Source organism: Alligator mississippiensis, chromosome 13, assembly GCF_030867095.1.
Source record: "Alligator mississippiensis isolate rAllMis1 chromosome 13, rAllMis1, whole genome shotgun sequence".
NCBI lineage: Eukaryota > Metazoa > Chordata > Crocodylia > Alligatoridae > Alligator > Alligator mississippiensis.
The window spans coordinates 40,189,168-40,208,980 of NC_081836.1; the positions used below are offsets into that span (position 1 = coordinate 40,189,168).

The 19,813-nt window shown below is 45.2% G+C and overlaps 1 long non-coding RNA gene across 1 annotated transcript in view; it reads right to left on the reverse strand.

Annotated features, from left to right (window-relative positions):
- The window catches only part of LOC109284894 (uncharacterized), a 29,408-nt gene that overhangs the window by 1,208 nt on the left and 8,387 nt on the right, over positions 1–19,813 (reverse strand). The gene's annotated exons all lie outside the window — the stretch shown is intronic.

A 19,813-nucleotide genomic window follows, 5' to 3' on the forward strand; every position in this document is an offset into this window, starting at 1 on the left:
TCAATGCAAGCTTATTAAAGGCCATATTTTAGCAACCCTTTAGATTTATTTATATTAAAAGGGACTTTTAATAAAATAAACCAGAACAGTTGTCTGCAGTTGGTTGAAGACGAAAGAAGTATCCTATAATTGAACTCTTAATATTGAATATTTTTATCTTCCACAAAGAAATTATGGGAGTTAGAACTACATGATTTTTATAGTGATTTTTTATCTGAGAGGAGGTTCTTAAAGAGAGTTTATGTTATTGTTTTCCCTAGCTTTATATATAGGTTAAAAAGAACCCTAAAAAGTGATATTTCTGTAATAGGCCATGCTCCAAGGAAACATTTCTTCTTTTTGTATATATATATTAAGAATTTTAATTCCTCCATGACTCCATTATGTCACCAGGGTATTTACAACATTTCAGATTCCATTATTATGCCAATTAGTAGTTGTATTGTTTAATCTTTAAGAGTAGATAATAAAGTAAATATTGCGTTCATATGCATGCAACCAATTATTTTATCAGTGATGTTGCTTTAGTGAAATTGAATTTCTGCATATTCTAAATAGCTGTTTATAAACAATAGTGTATAAATACCATATTTTCTCATATACAACACTTTTTTCCCAAAATTGCTCTCCTCCCCTCTCCCCAACTTGGAGTGCATGTATTAAGCATAGAAACTAGTTTTTGGACAGGGATGGAGACACCCTGCTTTGATTCCTGCTCCACTGTGCAGCAGTTGTTGCATTACTATTCAGGCAACCGTGAGGGTCAACTGAGTTATATGCAATGAAGTATTCTTCACTTTACAGGTGTTAATAATCTTCTCTCTTTTTTAATTATCTTGATGTTCCATTAATCTTTCTAAAGGCACTTTTGCTGTCTGATAGCTGCTGATAGCAGGAAAAGAAGGGTTAGTCAGCTGAACATTAGGTTCTGTCCCTGGTCTTTGTAGACATAACTCTGGAAAAATCTTTCTTTCTTCATTCTGCCTTTAAAAAACAAGATGTATATTATTCTGAGGTGTGTTATATGCAAGAATATACAGTGTATATTTGGGCTTAAATATTAAAGCATTAATTGCTTCTAATAATTTTTCATTGCTTAATTTTGGTTCACTGTTTTAGTTAACTCTTGTATATTTCTTGTAGTAGCCTTGGAAAACTGATAATATTCTGCTAATAGCTGAGTAAAATATCCATGGCTTACTGGTTTCAGAAGGGCTTTGTTTAGTATGAAGTTGTTTCTGTTATAATTTTGATATTTTGCTGATATATTTATTTCTGTTCTTAACTCCATTCTAAAATTAAAACTGAGGGATAGTATAAGAATGAAGGAAGATAGCAAGTGCAATTATGTTAAACTGCAAATATAAATGTGAATTGAATTATCATGCCTTCTTCACCCAAAGTATAGCAGTTGCCATTTGCAGTTGCCATATATTCTGCAGTGGATCAGCCCAGAAAAATTACACAAACATATTGTATCTCTCTGGAATACGGGTGTTTTATGTTGGACTTGATTGCTACCTAGGTGTGGGGATCGCATAAGGGTTCACCACACATAGAAAGAGTGAATTGGCCATGTTCACTGGCTCTCATATGAACAATTTACCAAATTAGCTGGAGGATCACTGCTTAACCCAGAGCTACTCTGTTCTCATTCTGCTTCCCTAATCAGGTTGAGACGCTTAGGATTCAATCCTTCTATCCAAATAAAGATCTTGAAGAAGAGGTTATTTTTGCTGGAAATAAACAATCATAGGTAGTATCATTTACTACAAGTGTTTATGGTACTTATTAGCTCTTCAGTAGTGACTATATTTAATTATTTGATAGGTGATTCCTTAGCAGTGTGAGAATGGGACGTTGCTATTATTAGCATCTCTAAGTAATAATTGCTGTTTTGCTCAGACTAGCAACTGGCCCCAGCTTATGCAGGGGCAGAAGGGGTGAAATAGCATGGTCCTTCCACAGTTTGTCATGTGCTAGAGCTTCAGTTCCCCACAGCCCCAGACTTCTGGGTCCTCTGGGGCACAGCTGGAGCCCTAGGCTGGCATGGAATACCCAAAGGACCCCTCAGGGAGCAGGTGAGGAAGGGATGGACCTGCCTGTCACTACTGCTGTTCCCAGGGGAAGCTCCAGGGCCACTCATGTCCACTCCACCTGATGGCAGCCAGGGAGTGACTATTGGGTGACAGGCTCAGGGACAGCAGCAGTGGGTGGGTCCCTGTTCCTTTCCCCTACATCACATTTTCCTTCTGGCCTAGGGGCTCCACCTGCAGAGAGCAGCTATGCAGGGTGCCAGGCTCAGCCAGGGACAGTGGTGGATGATTTTCCCCTTCTAGCACCTGTTCCTATCCAGCAAGGGACAGGTGGGGCACCTGGGCTGGGAGCAGGAGCACCTGGAAGTTAGGACCTGTCACTTCTATCCCCAGCTGAGCTCAGCACCCTGTGCTGCCACTTACAGAAGCCCTGGCTGGAGCTGGATGGAAGCAGCTCTGGGGCTCCCCTGTACCTCTGGATCAGCTGGGGACAATGGCAGCAATGGGTGGGTCCCCCTGCCTACCCCCAGAGGCAAATCTTGGGCAAACACTGCTGGAGAGGGGCAGAGAAGAAGGGGAAGGGAGTGGGTATCAAGAGTCTTGCCTGCTTTAGAGATTCAAAGAAGTCCTTGGCAGCTGCTGTTGTGGCACAATGTGTTCACAGGAAGAAGGAAATCTGAGCTGCAACCACCTCTATGGTGCCCATGGCATCTCATACATCCCTATTTTTTAATTCTTAGATTCTCCCATGTATCTTGGTTTATCCAATATCAAAGTGAGGTTTATGTTTCCCAGAACTCATTCTTTTATTATAGGAGAAGGAAGTTGCAACCTCTGGACTTGGGTTGTCTAACATTCACCCTTACAAAAGATTACATTTTTGAGAAGTTGTGAAGGATGTCTCTAAATATTTGGCAGAAGGAAACCATTTTGGCTAGCAATGTGCATTTTTTGCTATATAAAATTCCTTTTAGTTTTTTTAAGAAAGATAAACTATCAAAAATCCTCTTTCTCCTCTCTTTTCTTTAAAAAATGTTGGCAATGTGCAGGAATAGTAACTGAACTGAACACGAATTTCCAAAGAATTGAGACCTGTTACAGGAGTGGTCTATGAACTAGGTACATGCACACTCTCTCTCTCATTTGCTCATACATGTATATGTATACACACAGACACACAAGTAGGGGAGGTTTCAATATACAGCATTCAATAAGGTATCATAATTGCTAAGTTTTGTAAGCTTCTTTATTCATTGCAGGTATTGTGCAATCAATTGGTTAATAGTTCAATTGCCTTGAGACCAGCAACAAATGCAAAGTAGCTATCACGCCATAAAAAGCTCCAACCAGCTATAAATATAGGCCTCGAAATGTGTATTAACTTTATAGCTGGTTGCTACTGAGCTTTAATTTCTACATGTAGCAGGGTCTACCCTGCAGCTGGGAGTCCCATCAGCTGGCAGGGCTCCCAGCCACAGGAGTGCACCAGGCCCACAACTGAGAGAACTTCTAGCCCCAGCAGATGCCGCCTCTGGGTCCCAGCAGTACTTCCCATCTGCTGGGACCCAGAGTCTTGCAGCTACAGAGACTGGGTCCCTACAGCATGCTTCCTAGTGCCAAGACCCAACTGGGTACTGGCAGGTGCAGGGCACAACTACAATTTCCCGGCTCCGGGGGTGCATGAAGCCCCTAAGCCTGGGAGATCGCAGCTGTTGCAATCCACCAGCCTTGGGGGGGGGGGGGGGGTGAAACCCCAGGTGCTAGGGGATCACACAACCAGGGGTGTGAGGGGTACTTACAGGGTTCTTGCTGGTGCAGAGAGAGCCCAGGATCAGGCTCCCCCTGCACCAGCAATGAGGACAATAAGGGGAGTTTCAATAGATAGCAGTCAATGGGTTTGTCTACATATGCCACTATGGCACCGTTGTTACTGATCTGTCATTTACTCTTTTAGTACTCTTGGAAGTACTAAAAGATGATGCAGTAGCAGCCCATACTGCGCCATGCGCGCTATGCACGGTTATTTTTAGGCATTACGTCACCATAGCAATGTGCTATAATGAGGGAGTGCAATGCTACGGCAACATAGGTGTGGCATCTCAGTTTTTGTCCACAGACACTACATTGCCGTAGTGCGTTGCTATGGCGATGTAGCATCACGTCAGATGCACCCTATGTGTCATAATTGCTGGGTTTTGTAAAACTGATAATATTTTACTTCATATTAAAAATATTTTCAGCTCTTTACATGAGTCTCTTACTGGAGCTTAAATCGCTCTGCAGGCAGCAGCAGATCCTGCACCAAGTGGAGACTCTAGAACTGCTTACTTAATTCTCCAGGGATCTTCCTGCTTAGCTGTTTTGGACCCCAATAGCCCCATTAATCCCCCTTGCTCTCTAAGGACACATTAGGCAGCAGGAGTTTCCTCAGGTCCTAGGGGTGTGTGTGTGTGTGTGTGTGTGAGAGACTGAATGAGAGAGAGAGAATCATCAGCAGTACCTCAATATGAGGATTACAGTCTTCCAATAAAAAGGGAAGTCAGTATTGAGTCTGTAGATAACTGCGGAGACCATGGGCGACTGGTGCCTCCCGAGTCTGGGGGAGCACCAGCAGGGCACACCCGGAGGGGGAGGTCCCCCAGCGGCCAGCTGGCAACCTGAGGGAGGGGCCCCCCAGCAGCAGCACAAGTGCTGGCACTTCTGCTGCCAGCACTTCCGCCACCAACGTGCTGCCAGTGGAGACAAATTCAGGGGGGCACAAGCACTCTCAGGGGCAGCACGTGCCCCTCCATGCTCCCTCCCTACGTGTTGCCCATGGTGGAGACCAATCCAAGATCTGCATGTTTGACCTCAGATATGACAAATAGTTCCCAGACGAATGACTAGATTCTGATAATGTCAGGTCACAGGTCTTTTCCTTTGTCTCTCTCATCTATCCACCTCCATAGTGAGGCAAGTTTGCTTAAAATGATTAATGCCTTGTCATGTATCATGGCATTATTGGAAATGATCCAGTGCTTGAGTCTCCCAGGTATTGCTATTAATATTGCATTTCTTTAGATTGGCTTTCAGGATGTTGTAACAGGACCAGACCCTAGGGTGGCAGTGATGCCCCCAGTGACCATATAGTTCCTGCCCAGCTTGTTTTCTAAGATACCCTCCTTTTACCTCTCTCCTGCCACACTTGTTCTTATTAACAGATTGAAAAGGGAGGCTGCCCATGGGTATTAGAGCAAGCCTTGGTCATTCCTTGCCAGCAGATATCCTCTCTCTCTGACTTGACTAACTGCACCAATCTTTTCAGTTAAATAGGCCCTTCTGGCCCACATGTGCCCACATCCTGACCTGTGGGGACTTTACCTCTGTCTGGCCTGGGGCTCCAGGCCCCCCAGCCCCATGCCCAGCCCTTCTTTGGGCTTCCGGGGCCCCTGGCCCCAAGCTCAGTCCCTCTCTGAGCTATCTCTGCACTTCTTGGGCTCTAGGTCTTCTGGCCTCAAGCTCTGCCCCTTTCTGGGGCTCTCTAGCACTCTCACTGCCCCTCCCAGGCAACTCTGGGCTCTCTAGCCCCTTTCTGCACCTTAAGCCTGACCCTTGGAAATGCTCATGGAAGTCACATGCCCCTCAGGCACTAATTGGCCCTCCAAACCACTGGTGTAAAACTCTATCCCAAAATAAGCCATCTGGTTATACCCCAACTTCCCAACAAAATCTAAACACAAACCCCAGATCCTTGACTGTATCACTCAGCTCCCCACTACTGTGAGTCCTATTCCCTTCCAAGTCAGCAACATTCTACTTGCATTACTCCTAGGGTAGTCCAGGTGTCAACCAGGAGCTTCTCTGCAGGTCTCCTGCGCTGGAGCTCTTTCCTCAGCAGCTTCCAGAACCAGATTAAGTGCTCTGGCTTAAGCCCTGGGTTTATATGGCTAGAAGCTATGCCCCGTTTTGGTCATGCAACTCCCTGAGCTGCCACCAGTGACTCCTGATAGAGCTTGCCAGCTCAGCCCAGAGGGAAACTTACTGCTGCTGGCCTCTGCTGTAATAATGACTTGTAATAGGTAAATCCCCAGGTACTTGTTCCCTGGCCACTTATAATAGGCAGCTTCCCCCTTCCTAGGGCCTTTGTTGCTGCTTTTTCACCCTTCAAGTAACAGGAGCCTCTGGCTCTCTGTTACAATGTTTTTGAATCTCTTTTTCCACCTATCTCTAAAGCAATGACCATCGGTGAGTTGGGAGCATAGGACCTGCTTTGGGAGCTAGTTGTCAAGTACTGTGGGCAGGTCATGTCTGACCAATCTTGTCTCCTTTTATGATCAAGTAATGAACAGCTTAGATATGGGAGGTGTGGTTGATGCCATATACTTGGGATTTTAAAAAGGCCTTCAGTATGGTCTCCCATGATACTCTTATGAAAAAGCTGGGGGATTGTGGGCTGGCAGAGTCCATGGTCAGGTGGGTTGGGAACTGGCTAAGGGGTCTAACCCAGAGACGGTTAGTGGACAGATCTGTATTGTTTTGGCAGGAGGTGGCCAGTGGTGTCCTGGAGGGTTTAGTTCTTGGCCCTCTGCTGTTCAACATTTTTATCAATGATTTAGACAATGATGTGGAAAGCATGCTGGCCAAGTTTGCAAACAATACTAAGTCGTGGGGAAAAGCAATCAGGCTAGGAGATAGGATGCAGATCCAAGCTGGGCAAGTTGAAAAGGTGGACGGAGCAGAACCGGATGCAGTTCAACAAAGGTAAATGTGGAGTGCTTCATCGGGGGAGAAGTAACCACCAACATGAATATAGGTTATGAGGACATGTCCTGTCCAGCACGATGGCTGAAAGAGATCTCAAGATGAACATGAGCCACCAGTGTGACGCTGTAGTCAACAGAGCTTATATCATACTCGGATGCATTAGCCAATGCATCATGAGCAGGGCTACGGAAGTAATACTTCCTCTCTGCTCAGCATTGGTGAGACCCCAGCTGGGGTACTGTGTCCAGTTCTGGGTGCTGCACTTCAAAAAAGATTTGGAGAATCTTGAAAGGGTCCAGAGAAGGGCCACAAGACTGATTAAGGGCCTGGAGGACAAATCTTATGAGGAAAGACTAAGGGATCTGGGACTGTTCAGCCTGGGGAAGAGAAGACTGAGGGGGGACTTGGTGGTCATCTATAAGTATGTAAGGGGTGAATATTAGGAGCTGGGGGAAAGACTGTTCACTAGGGCACCCCAGGGGAGGACAAGGAGCAATGGCCATAAACTGTTAGAGGATGGTTTCAGGTTGGATGTAAGGAAGAACTTCTTTATAGTAAGGGTGACTAGAATCTGGAATAGACTTCCCAAGGAGGTGGTGCTGTCCCCAAACTTGGAAGTCTTCAAGAGAAGACTGGACAGACACCTTGCTGGGATCATTTGATCTCAGCAATATGCTTGCCCAGAGCAGAAGGGTTGGACTTAATGATCTTTAGAGGTCCCTTCCAGCCCTTAATTTCTATGATGATTTCTATAATCCTTTTAACACAGGAGTGGGCAAAATATGGCCTGTGTGCCAGAATGGCCTGGTGGGCCAGATCCATGTGGCCCACAGGGCCCCTAAAATATTTAGAAAATTAATTATCATCTGCCTCTGGCTACCTGTCAATGATGACAAGGCACCAGCAGCAGTAGGACCCAGGGGGAGCCAGTGGCAGGGCCTAGGGGAAGCAGGACCCAGCAGCTGCAGCAGCAAGACCCATCTGACCCCAGCCCCCAACCAGAAGCCTCTACCAAGCCTCTGTCTCTGTTCTGGCCTGGCCTAGGGCTGTTCCCTGCCTCCCTCTGCCCAAGAAGGAAACTCAGCTAAGAATGTGGTTGGAATGTGCAGGGGAGGACCATGGGAGATTGCTGCAGTCCTCAGGGCTGGGCCAGCTCCTGCTGAGTCCTGTGGTCTGGGGATGCAGCCAGGAACCACATGGTCCTGGAGCAGCCAGTGGGTGGGTGCGGAGAAGCAGTGGTGGCGGGCAGGAAGGAAGGGAAATGGTGGCAGCAGGCTGAGGGCAGGTAGCAGCAAGCAGATGGGCAGGTGTGAGCACAGTGACAGCTGGGCAGGAGCACAGTGCCTGTGCTGGTGTCCCAGGTTCAGGGCTGGGGGATTCCAGGGCAGGGCAACAGGAGTATGGGGCCCAGCCTGGCCATTGGTATGGAGGATTTTTCAAAGACAGCACTGATGGTAACACTCCAAAGTTTTCAGGGGTTTCTATATTATCCAAGTTTCATACCCATAAAGTAGGGTAGGGATGACAATAACTTAGTAGACCAAAAGCTTGGTTTGGGTCCTGATGTCATGATCATGGGTTTGGAGATGCCCAGGGGTAGCACTGGCAGATTTTATCCAGTGTTGGATCATCATCTGTTTACTTTTTGGGACATGTGGCTACCCAAGTAAGGGAAATGCTCAACGTTCTCCAAGGATTGCTCTCTAATTGTAATGTGTGGAGGAGCAGCTGCTTGATTTGGTGTGGGTTGGTATAGGATCTTGGCTTTTGTGAAGTTGACAGTGAGCCTAAGCATTGCATATGCTTCACAGAAGCAGTCAAGAGTGACCTGGGTCTTTTCAACTGAGTGGGCACATGCAACAAAATTGTCAGCATTTAAGATAATGGAGATAGATGTTCATCTTCTTGGATTTGGAATGTATCTGGTTAATATTAAATATTCTCATCCATGCAGTACTGGACACTGATTTCAGATGGAAATCTATGAAATGCAGCTATGAAATGCAGAATAGCTCAATATAGATGAAAAAGAATGTGGGTACAATCATACATCCTTAGTTAACTCCAGTTCTAATACTGAAGGGGTCAGTTTTAGAGCCATGGCTTCAGACATTTGCTGTCATGTTGTTGTAAAGGAGTCTGATAATGGTAACAAATTTTGGTGGGCATCCAAATCACATCAGAATCTTTCGTAAGGCTTCTGTTTATTGAATTAAGGGCCTTAGGTCAATGAAGTACATGTAAAGAGCTTAGTGTTGCTTGTGGCACTTCTACAGTTGTCCAGCAAAAAAGTTAATATCTGTTGTACCTTTGAGTGGTCCAAAACTGCATTAGGACTTGGGTAGAATCTCCTTAGAAAGGAAAGTCTATTGAGGAGCGTGTGGGCAAGTATCTTCCCAACTATGAACAGGAGTGCAATACCATAATTGCTGCAATCCAATCTATCATCTTTCCTGAATATTGTAATGATTCTGGCATCTCTCAAGTCACTGGGAATCTGCTCATGTTTCCAGATTTTCCTACTAATGAGATATAATTGACGAGAGAGCTTTTTTCCACCTTGTTTATAAAAGTAATCTTGTCCATCAGGACCACATGCTTTTTGTTCTTTATCTGCTCAATGGCTTTCAAGGCCTCTTGATAAGTCACAGTGCAAGGTAATTCTTAATGGGGTGTTGTAGAATGGCTTTGATGGTATTGTCTTCAGCATTAGAATCCAGTGCAGGAAAGTGCACTGATGGTGAAGCTGTCTTTAAAGAGTGTTGTTTCATCCTTGGACCTCAGAGGAACAGCTCCTTGTGCACTTAGGTCATAAATAGCTTTGGTTGCGTTGAAGAAACCATGCATGTCACGGCTTTTGGCAAAAATTTGAATCTCTTGGTTTGCCCTCCCACCATTTGTTCCTTTGGTCTCAATTTCCTCTGGGTCTTAGCTTGCTTTACTGTGATGATACATATTTTTGCTACTGTTTGAAGTTGATGTCATTCTACTAGTGTTTGAATATTCTCCTTTTTCTGTCAAGGAGAGCTTGAATTTCCCTATCATTTTCACAGAACCAATTTTGATGTTTCTTTGTAGAGAAGTCTAGAGAATGTTTATGTTTCATTGTTGTCTTTCTTGAGGCTTTCCCAGTGATTGGTGGTGACAAGATGATCAGGGAGGTCAGAAAGTTTCTCACTTATGCACTGCTGGGTCTTTTGCAGGGTCTTTAAAGTATTCAACCTCTTCCTTGGTTGCTGCTTTTGTTTACTTAATTTTGGGGCAATATGAATGGATGTGATGGAGTGTATCAAATGATGATCTGTCCAGCAGTTAGCTACAGTGACCATAGCTGTGGTTATACAGATGCTGCGATGGTCGTGGGCCCACTGTGACAGTCAATCAGGTGACAGTGTTTTGAGTAGAGGTACAGCCATGCTATCTTCCACTTGTTGTTTTGGCAGAATAAGGAGCCTGTAATGATGAGATAATTTTCCAAACTCTTGTTCAGGAGAATAATTCCATTTGAATTAACCTTCTCCACCCTTTTCAAGTCAAGTTTAGAATATAATTCTTCTTTTGTTCCATAATCTGTATCAAGGGTTGGGACATGTTTCATGTTGTCTGTTGGTCAGTTGAAGACAGCAGGTCAGGAGAGACTCGTTGCCCACCTGACATTCGGGTATCCGAGTAACAATCTTGATCTTGATAGCAAAACCAATGCCATGGATATGTGTTCTTGGCTTTTCATAGATTGGGAAACCTGGTGAAACTCATCTTGCCTCTGTTTGCTATTTCACCATGTTTTGTCATCTGCAAATATGGTGAGTACACCTGCCACTCCTTCATCCAAGTCTTTAATAAAAATATTAAAATGTACAACATTAAACATAATTCAATATTAAAATACCCATGTGGACTCTGTCCGTCCTCTGCTGAGTTTACTGTTGATTGTTGGTGGTCTTTCAACCAATTGTGTATCCACTGTGTGGAGCTCCTTCTAGTCCAGGTTTCTCCTTAGTGAAGTCAAGATGTATTGCCTGCTTTTATCCACCAATTCAGTAATCCTGTTAAAGAATGAAATTAGGTTGCTTTGATTTGTTGCATGATTTGTTCTAAAAAATTCAAGTTGGCTGCTGGTAATCACCTTATTGTCTTTGAGATGTGCTGCTTCTGAGCAGACTTGATTAATTGAGTCTGCTCCACACATGAGCAGATTTACAATGGCGCACAGCTCAGTGCACAAGTGGCGAAGTGCATGTCAACACACAGAAAATGGTGGCTGTGTGCTTTTGAACGAAAGCACCTCTGAGGCGTTTTAGGTCAAAAGCACACTGCCACCATTTTCTTTGTGCTGGCGTGCATTTTGCCACTTACACAACTGCATGCATTGCAGCACCAGGCACTTTTCAAAGCACCCAGCACTATAGCACTTGCATGTGTAAAAAAGCTTCTAGTTTCCTAGGGCATGCTTAACCCCTGCCCCACAGGCCATAACTGGTCCCCAGTGCTGTGTCATGCAGCCCACAGAGCTACCCTTGGATCCTGTGAGGAGCCCTACAGGCCATGGCATTGAGTGCTGTATCAAGCTTGCAGGGCAACACTGGGCAAAATCCCAGTGCACAAGGGTAGCATTGGACCTGCAGAGCCCAGTCCCAGCTGGGATTGGGCTCTGGGCAGGGGAGACCCTGCACTGCCTCTGCCTGGTCAAGATCGTGCTCTAGGGCCTTGTGCCACTCCTATCCAACCAGGATTGGGCTGTGGCTGAGCGGAGGTGGTGCAGGCCCCCTGGTTCCTATTATAGTATGTGGGTGCAGTGTAGGGCCTGAACTTGGCCCATACCTCAGCCCTGCACTATTCACCTGGTCCTTGAGGCCAAAACTGTGAGCACCAGTGTCCTAGGGTATAGTTCATCAGGTCTGCTGATTTTAATTAATTCAAAACAGTCAACTTTCTTTGGCATCCTATTTTTTTCTAAATCTTGATCTGCATCCTTTTCTTTATTTATGTTGACTTTACTGTCTGTTGATAATTCACCTTTTTTGTGGAGACAGGAGCAAAGTAGGCATTTAGCAACTTGGCCTTCTTTGTAGACATGGACACGTGTAACACTTAGATCAGTTTTATTGCAGTTTAAACCTGAGGCAGATAGACATAAAAACATAATAAACCAATTTAAAGCTGCCTAAAGTGGTTCAAAAGTATACTGTACCTGGAAAATCAAATATTCTTTTTGAACCATTTCATTGTGAATGGGTCTGGCCAGTCTGGCAGGCATCCCACACTGCATTGTTTCCCCTTCCTGACCTCCACTGCTGTAACTGGCTGCTCTGGTCTGCAGCCAGAACTCCACTGCACCCTCCCTCCCCACGCTCATTTTGTTGCTGCTTTTATCAATGAGCTCCCTTGCACTACTTGTTCAATAAAAAATATATTTTTAACAACCAACTGTGGCCCCTCATCATGTCCCCCCAAGCTCCTGGGAACAGAGAAGTATAGGTGTAAGCATTCTCCCCCCCCCCCCACACACACACACACTCTCTCACTGTGAGTCACGTTGGGGTGGGTTCTGACTCCCATCCCTTGGTTTCAGAGCCACAGCTCTTCCAACACCTAAGAGGTTACTGTTCTCTATGGAATGCTAGGGCACCATAGCTGTAGATATCTGTAACCCATGGCAATTGTGAATGGAATACCAATCAGTCACATTTGGGGCTGGTTCAGTTGTTATACGTGTCCATGCCTTTTGTTTCCTTTAACTTTCTCTAATGAGCTTGTGGAATCCCTTCTTGTTGCTTTTGAAGTCCCTCTCTTTCTGTAGCTAATAGTTGTACGTTCGCCTCCCAGTTGTTGACTCTATGTACTTCTACTCTAACTTTCTATGCATCTTTGACTACTGCCTTCTGTTTCTTATATGCATTCTTGTATGATTTTCAGGTCATCATACAGCTCCTTGAGTAGCCATGTTGATCTGTTGCACTTTATCCTGTTTTTATTTTGCATTGGAATGGATTATAATCATTCTTATGAGAGTGCCTTTCAGGAATAGCCAGCCCTCCCGCACTCCTTTTTTTTTTAAAAAAATTTCATTCCATGGAAATTTTACTTGACTACCTTAATGGAAACTAAAACATTTGAAGTGCTTGCCATAAAACCAGTAGAACTACTCTAAGCTCTGTGCAGAACTAACCCTTTTGTTTTGTTTATATGCTTCTGGCTTTTATGTACCTCATCTTATTCTATTAAAGTGGTGCAGCGGGAAATGGAAGGCATTTAAACTGTGATATAAGACACAGAGTACCTCTTACATAGTCACAAATTGTCTAGCTTTAGTTTGTACTAGCAACCAAAAGTACTAGTTTAAGATGTATTATTTATAGATACTCAGCGATACGGATACTCTGAATTATATGGAATTTAAAGTTAATATGTATCTCTAGGAAGTTTGCTCTGTAAAACTTGGATCTAAATTGCCTGCATCCAGGTAGTGTGTGTTCAGATCTTGGATTTTGGTTTGGCTCTACCTGTGCAGCAATGGGGTGATTCAGACTCTCTCTTGGACAGGTAGCATGCTGTTGACTATATCTTAACGGAAATAAAATAAAGCCAGATTGCAAGTGAGAGGACTGACACCCATGTCCTCTCTTGTCATTTTAAATTCTCTCTCTCCCCCATTGTTCCTATTTTGCTCACCATAATCACTTTCTGAAAATATGAATTTATTCTAGGCTTTAACAGTTTTTATTACTTTTGACATATATTCTTATACAAAGTCAAATTTTCTACCAAGTGGCAGAGTTTTCGGCATATTTCAGGTTTGCTGTATGTTGAGTTTCTGAGACTAGTACAAAATTCATAAGAAAGACTGCTCTGGGATGAAGGGTAACAAAATAGAGGCCCACCCTACAGCTTGATAATGAGAGAGGAATTAGTTAAACCTCTGCCTGAAACTAGTTGAACACCTGGAGCGGTTTCAAAAGGGGAGGAGAAGCTGTTGCGTCAAAGCGCATAGCAGTTTTCATGCTCTAACTGCTTTGTGTACACAAGCTTGTAGGGTAGCAAAACTACTCCTGCTTTAATCATCTAGGATACAAATGATCCTAAGATGAACCAGGGTTAAAGCAGGAACAGGTTTTCTACCCTACAGATCCCTACACACATCCCAGCTAGAGTGTAACAGCTGCTGCACAGGACAGGGCCAGCACAAGGGTTTTTGCCACTCCTAGAGTAAAGTACCCCAGACCAGCATCCCCCCAGTGATGCTGGTGCCAGCCAGGACTAGGAAGGGAGGGGATGGTAGATGCTTTGAGTGCAGCAGTGCACAACCCCAGGGTGGATGAGCACCTTTGAGGAGGGGAAAGTTCTGCGACCCCGCTGTCTTGGGGAAGTCAGACATGGAGCCAGGCAGCCCCACAGCCACAGCACCTCAGCTCTTCTCCCTGCACTGCTAGACAGGTCCAGGGCAACCCCCCAGATGTCTTACAGGCTCTGTCAGAGCAAGCCAGGTGTCATCGTTGTTCCCCCCCCACACACAGCCCCAGAGCTGAGCTGCAGCCCCCTGCCTGAACCTAACTGCCACAAATGTGGCTTGGGCAGCCGCACCCCATTATACATGAGGTTCCTGCTCCTGGCCGCAGCCTGCCATGTGGAGACAGATGGAGGCAGCCCCCTTTATATTTCCCTCTGGCAGGGCATGGCCAGGGCCTGGGACAGGCATGCAGGTTAAAGTCCCACAGTGCCACCAACTGCCAAGTAATTGCTTACTCCTGGTCACCTTCATCTGCTCCAACCCAACGTGAAGCACAGGGCAATTGTCTTTTTGTTGCCTTCAGTTGCCACCTTCGGCAAACACCCATGCTGCCCGTGTACTTACTCCAACTTTGGTGCTACATGCTCCCAAGAAGTGGCTCACCCTCACCTCCAAATTCATGTTTGTCTATGTCTTCATTCTAGCTGGTGGGACTGAGCAAACACCTTGGGCTGCTGTAGTACCAGCTTTATTTCTGGGGGTCTCAGAAAAATTGGATTATGTAAATCTTCATGAAGCATAGTCAGTCTGTATTTCTGGGAATCTTATGCATGTCCTATGGTTTCCAGTAGAAGAAATATGACACTTTTTCATACAACTTTTGATGGTCATGACTCACCAGTATGGAAATTAATCAAAGCTTGGAAGAATATGGCATCGTGTTTTGCCAGCTTCTTAATGCAAGACAGTCCAAGGTATTTGGCCATAGTTTAAAATTGAACACTGCTAATGTGCGACTTCCAAAACTGTTTAGGAGAAGATGAAGATTGCAAAGCAACAAGCAGTTCAGTACAGTTTAGCAGGAAAAGTTCTATTGACCAGGATGTGAAGCTAAGCAAACATCCTTGAAAACTGAACATAGACCTATGACATCTACTACATACCTGATTCACTGGATACCTGCAAAAACTTTGAAACTCGAGCCTGGTGGCTAATCTTTCTATTACAATATTCTGAAAATTTTGAATTGTTCAACAAAAGTGTCATAAAGAAATATGAGCCCATAAAAAATAGCAACATTTGGGTGGAAAAGGTTAGTTAAGTTTAGAAGTTAAAAGAATATTTCAATTGTTCTATCTGTTGTTAGTCAGTGACTTAACAAAGCTGACAATAAAGATAACTTTTATGAGTATAAACCAGCTGACTTCCTGAGGTCCTGTCCAACCCTACTTTTTGTATGATTTTACAAATGAAAATAAAAGGAAATCATAAAGAGAAGGGTTAGACACATGGTCAATGTCTGGTTTTTAATAACTCTTACAAAACATATGGCCAGTAAAATCATCTAAGCACAATGATTTTGCATTGTGTGTGAATCAGGAACACCAGACATACTGCTATGACAAAACCAAATTCCATATTTGTTAGTGTGCTAAAGCAGTCCAATATTATCCTTGTAACAAGACAAGCTTATGAGAAAAAGAATCAGAATCTACAATCTTCAGACTCTTAAAACTGGAAACAGTCACAACGTAGTCCTTGAAGTCATTTTTAAATGCTGTTCATTCAATCATAACATATTGAAATCAGATAAATGTGTGAAATTTTCTCCCATAAGCTAAGTTTAACTGTTCTCAGGAAATTTTGCTAGTTACAAAAACTCTAAATTTATAATTTAAGTGCTAAATGTGAAAGTGCCTGAAAGCAGAAAATTCAATTTATACACACAGTTACTACTTCTATACAACAGTTTATACAACAGTTGCTACTTTTTCAATGTATACTGCTATATACTTTTATACAACAGTTGCTACTTTTTCAATGATTCAAAATTATGACCGATTCTTATCTGATAATATTTCTTATTCAAAAGGATGCTAGTCTCACAGTGTTTTAGACCAGGGCTTTTGAAAGCACATCCTCTGTTATTGTCACCTCCTATTCTGCACCTTTTTTTGGTTTTTAGTGTACCCTTAAAGAGGAGGAGCGGAAAGATCATCTAAATTCCACAAGCTGATTACAAGGCCTTGGAGCATTTAATGGACTTATTTACACAACAGTCAAAGGAAAAACATATCTAAGCTCAGGATGTTTTGTAGGCCTGTGCGAGCTGGCAGTAATCTGATCCAGCTTCGGATCCATCCGCTTCGGATGGCCGTGATCTGATCCAGAGCTCCGGACCGGGTTTCTGCCTCGATCTGGCGGAAGTGGCTCCGAAGCTTCGGAGTTGCCTCAGAGATCTGGCCATAGGGTATAATGGAGAATCAATGAAATATCTATTACTTCGGTTTTTTGTCCAATTTGGATGAAACTTTCAGGGATGGTAGCCTCTGCTGAGAGCATGAAACCTGTCAAGTTTCAAGAAGATCGGTGCAGGGGTTTGGGGGGGGGGGGGGGGAAACTGCACCTCAAGCTGCAGACAAGCAAAACTTGTGCCATGGGTGACACTGTGTGTGTGTGTTAAGGTGCAGCAGGCTGACAGCTGCAGGGATGGTGGCCCCTGCTGAGGCCACGACGCCTGCCAGCTGTTGAGGAGATCGGTGCAGGGGGGGGGGGGGGGGTCCTGCACCCCTAGCTGCTGACAGGCAAAACTTGTGCCAAGACTGTGTCTGTCTTGGGGCAGTTGATGGTCTTTCTTGATTCTTTCCTCTCCTTAGCCTGGTTTTGTAGGTGCCAATTGATGCTCATTAAGTCTTTATGTAGTAGTTAGGTCCTGTGTATTGAGCTGGTCCCCGAGTGAATCATGATTGATTGATTGGTAACTGATAGCACAGTACCTTAGCAGCCAGGCCTGCAGCAGTGTCTCCCCTCCCCACCCCAAGACAGAGACAGTCAGTCCCACAGCTCCCATGGCATGAGTTTTGCTCGTCCGCAGCTTGAGGTGCAGTTCTGCCCCAACCCCTGCACTGATCTTCTTGAAACGTTGCAGGCTTTGTGGCCTCCATAAGAGCTACCACCCCTGCAGTTTTGACACCCATGTATTGTAACGCCTAGATGTGACATGAGTTTTGTCTTCAAGAATTTGGGGTGCTGTTCCCCCCAAGCCCCTGCACCAATCTTCTTGAACTTGGCAGGCTTCATTCTCTCTGTAGAGTCTACCACCCCTGAAAATTTCATCCAAATTGGACAAAAAACAAAGTTATAGATATTTTATTGTTTCCCCATTATATCCTATGGCTGGATCTCTGAAGTGGCTCCGAAGCTCTTCAGAAGCTCCAAACCGCTTCAGGAAGCCTAACGAGACCAGCGCTTCAACCCGGATGTGCTGCTTTGGACCCCGAAGTGTCCGAAGCTTCTCCGGATCCAAAGCTCTGTCCGAAGCCTTGCACAGCCCTAATGTTTTGCATAGTTCAAAGATGTTGTGGGATATCACATAATCAATTGTTTCAAAAATTGGAAAATGATTACATGCAATAAAATGTTAATGTGGCAAAGTGGGGGCTCCCTGACTGGCCACAGTGCTAGATTCCCCACCTGCCTCTGGGCACACCATCCACCTGACTCTTCTGCCATGCCTTGTTGTTAATTAATCAAGTTGTTTATTAAGGCGGGAGGCTGCCTATTCTTGCCCTGATGCCAGGGGACACTATCTGCAGCTCTATTCCTCCCCTAGCAGCCTCGCAGATGGCATCCAGATGACAATGCTCCCAGCCTACAGCCAGACCAAGATTAGGCCTCATTGTCAGGCCTCAGACATACTCACATTCATACTGCCCTCCTCTCACTAGGGCCTCACACACTCCTCCTCCTCCTTCTCTCACAGGGCACCTTTCATGCATCGACAACTTATATTGCCTTCCTCCCTCTTGGAGTGGGCACTTAGGCCATAGGCTTTATCCAATTTGTACCTTGGGTGGCAGGCATACCATCTTTTGGGCCTCTCCCACGACCCACGCTGGGGTAGCAACTGGTCAATTACCCGACCAGGTTTAAACTTGGCCTGGCTCCTTCCAGGGCAACTCTATATACTCAAACATACCAGGCTCCCAGCCCTCTGGTTTTTCCCCCACATTGGGGTCCCTCCTCTCTGCCTCCCTTTCTAAGGCCACCCCTCACAAGGGCATTCTTAACTCACAGCACAAGTGGTGCTTTGGAGTCTCACAGAGACTCTCACTACCCCTGGAGCAGCAGGTCGTTGTGCACAGCTATAGGTCTTACTTTCGACCCACACTTGGCCTCCCAGCAGTGGAGGACTTACCAGGGTCGGGACTCACCCCTATCTCTCGGACTGAGCCCCCTTACTCAGCCTCTGGCCCAAACTGCAGCCTCAGGTGTCTGAAGACATACCTTGGCCTCTTCACACTGGGGCCACTCCCTCACTGGGGCTCCACACCTCCGCCCCCTCACTGGGCCCCTCACCGGGGCCATGGGGCTTCCCTCCCTGGTGGGCTCAGGCAGCCATAGCTGTGCCTGGCCCCAACTACCTTTCTTCAGGGTCCTACACTCTACAGGGCTCAGGTGGCTGAAGCCATGCCTGGCCCCCACTCCTGCTCCTCAGGGTCTTGCACCCCACAAGGCTTAGGTGGCCACAGCCATGCCTGGTTCCAGCTACCTCCAATGGTGCATGACCCACCCAAAGGTGAGGGCTGGGGTTAAGGTGCCCCTATCCACCTTTCACCAGGGTAGTAACTGGCTTGGCATTTCCTGGGGGCTCCTGTACCTCTGAGAGCCCCGCCAGGCCACCCACTCCTAGCAGGGTGCAGTTTTAGGTCATGCCCAGGAGACTCTAAACCATCCCCTACAGCTTCTGCCCTTACCTCCAGGATGTTATGGAGCCTTGCAGCCAAGCAATGTTACTACCTAGCCTGCCAGCAGTGAACTGCTCTATTTATATAGACGGCCAGAGGTCTAACATGGCCACTGCAATCAAGCACCTGCTGGCTGCTTGGCTCCGCTCTTAAAGTGGCAGGCACCAACAGTGCCCTGCCACACCTTCCCCCTTAAAATAGTTCCAGAGGGAGGTTTCCCCTGCTGCTCCTCCAAAGGAGGCTCCCATCAGAGCCTGTGAAGGCCCTCAAGTGTCGAGCACCCCCAAAGGGGCTCTGCCACAGCTAACAAGAGTAAATTACAAAAATACATACTTTATTACTATAAGATATGTATAAAAAGATTACCTTATATATCTATCTGCATTATAACGTTTTGTTATTGTAGCATTTTGTACTGTATTGTACAACATATTATAGCACGTTATTGTAACATTTTGTTATTTCTATTAGACTCTTCCTAAAGGCATATTGGACGGTAAAGAGAAAATGTTCTGAAAGCCATTTCTTCACATTTGTTTTAAAATTTCAGCATGTAAGCACACAATAAATCACAAAGTTAGCTCTGTACCAAACTGATCCAAAATTCACCTGTAATAGGGCCTGGAATACAGCATGCCCAATCTCTGAAATATATCATACCAATCATTTCCATAAAGCTTTTTTTTCTTTCACTATCAAAACTCTGCAGTCAGCCAGAACTCGTGTATTTAAATACCTTTGCCATTTATACTGAAGCTCTCAATTTGCTGTTTTAGGTGTGGATGTCTACAAAGAAAACATGAAAACAGAAAACATGCAGACATAAATGTTGGCCTGCA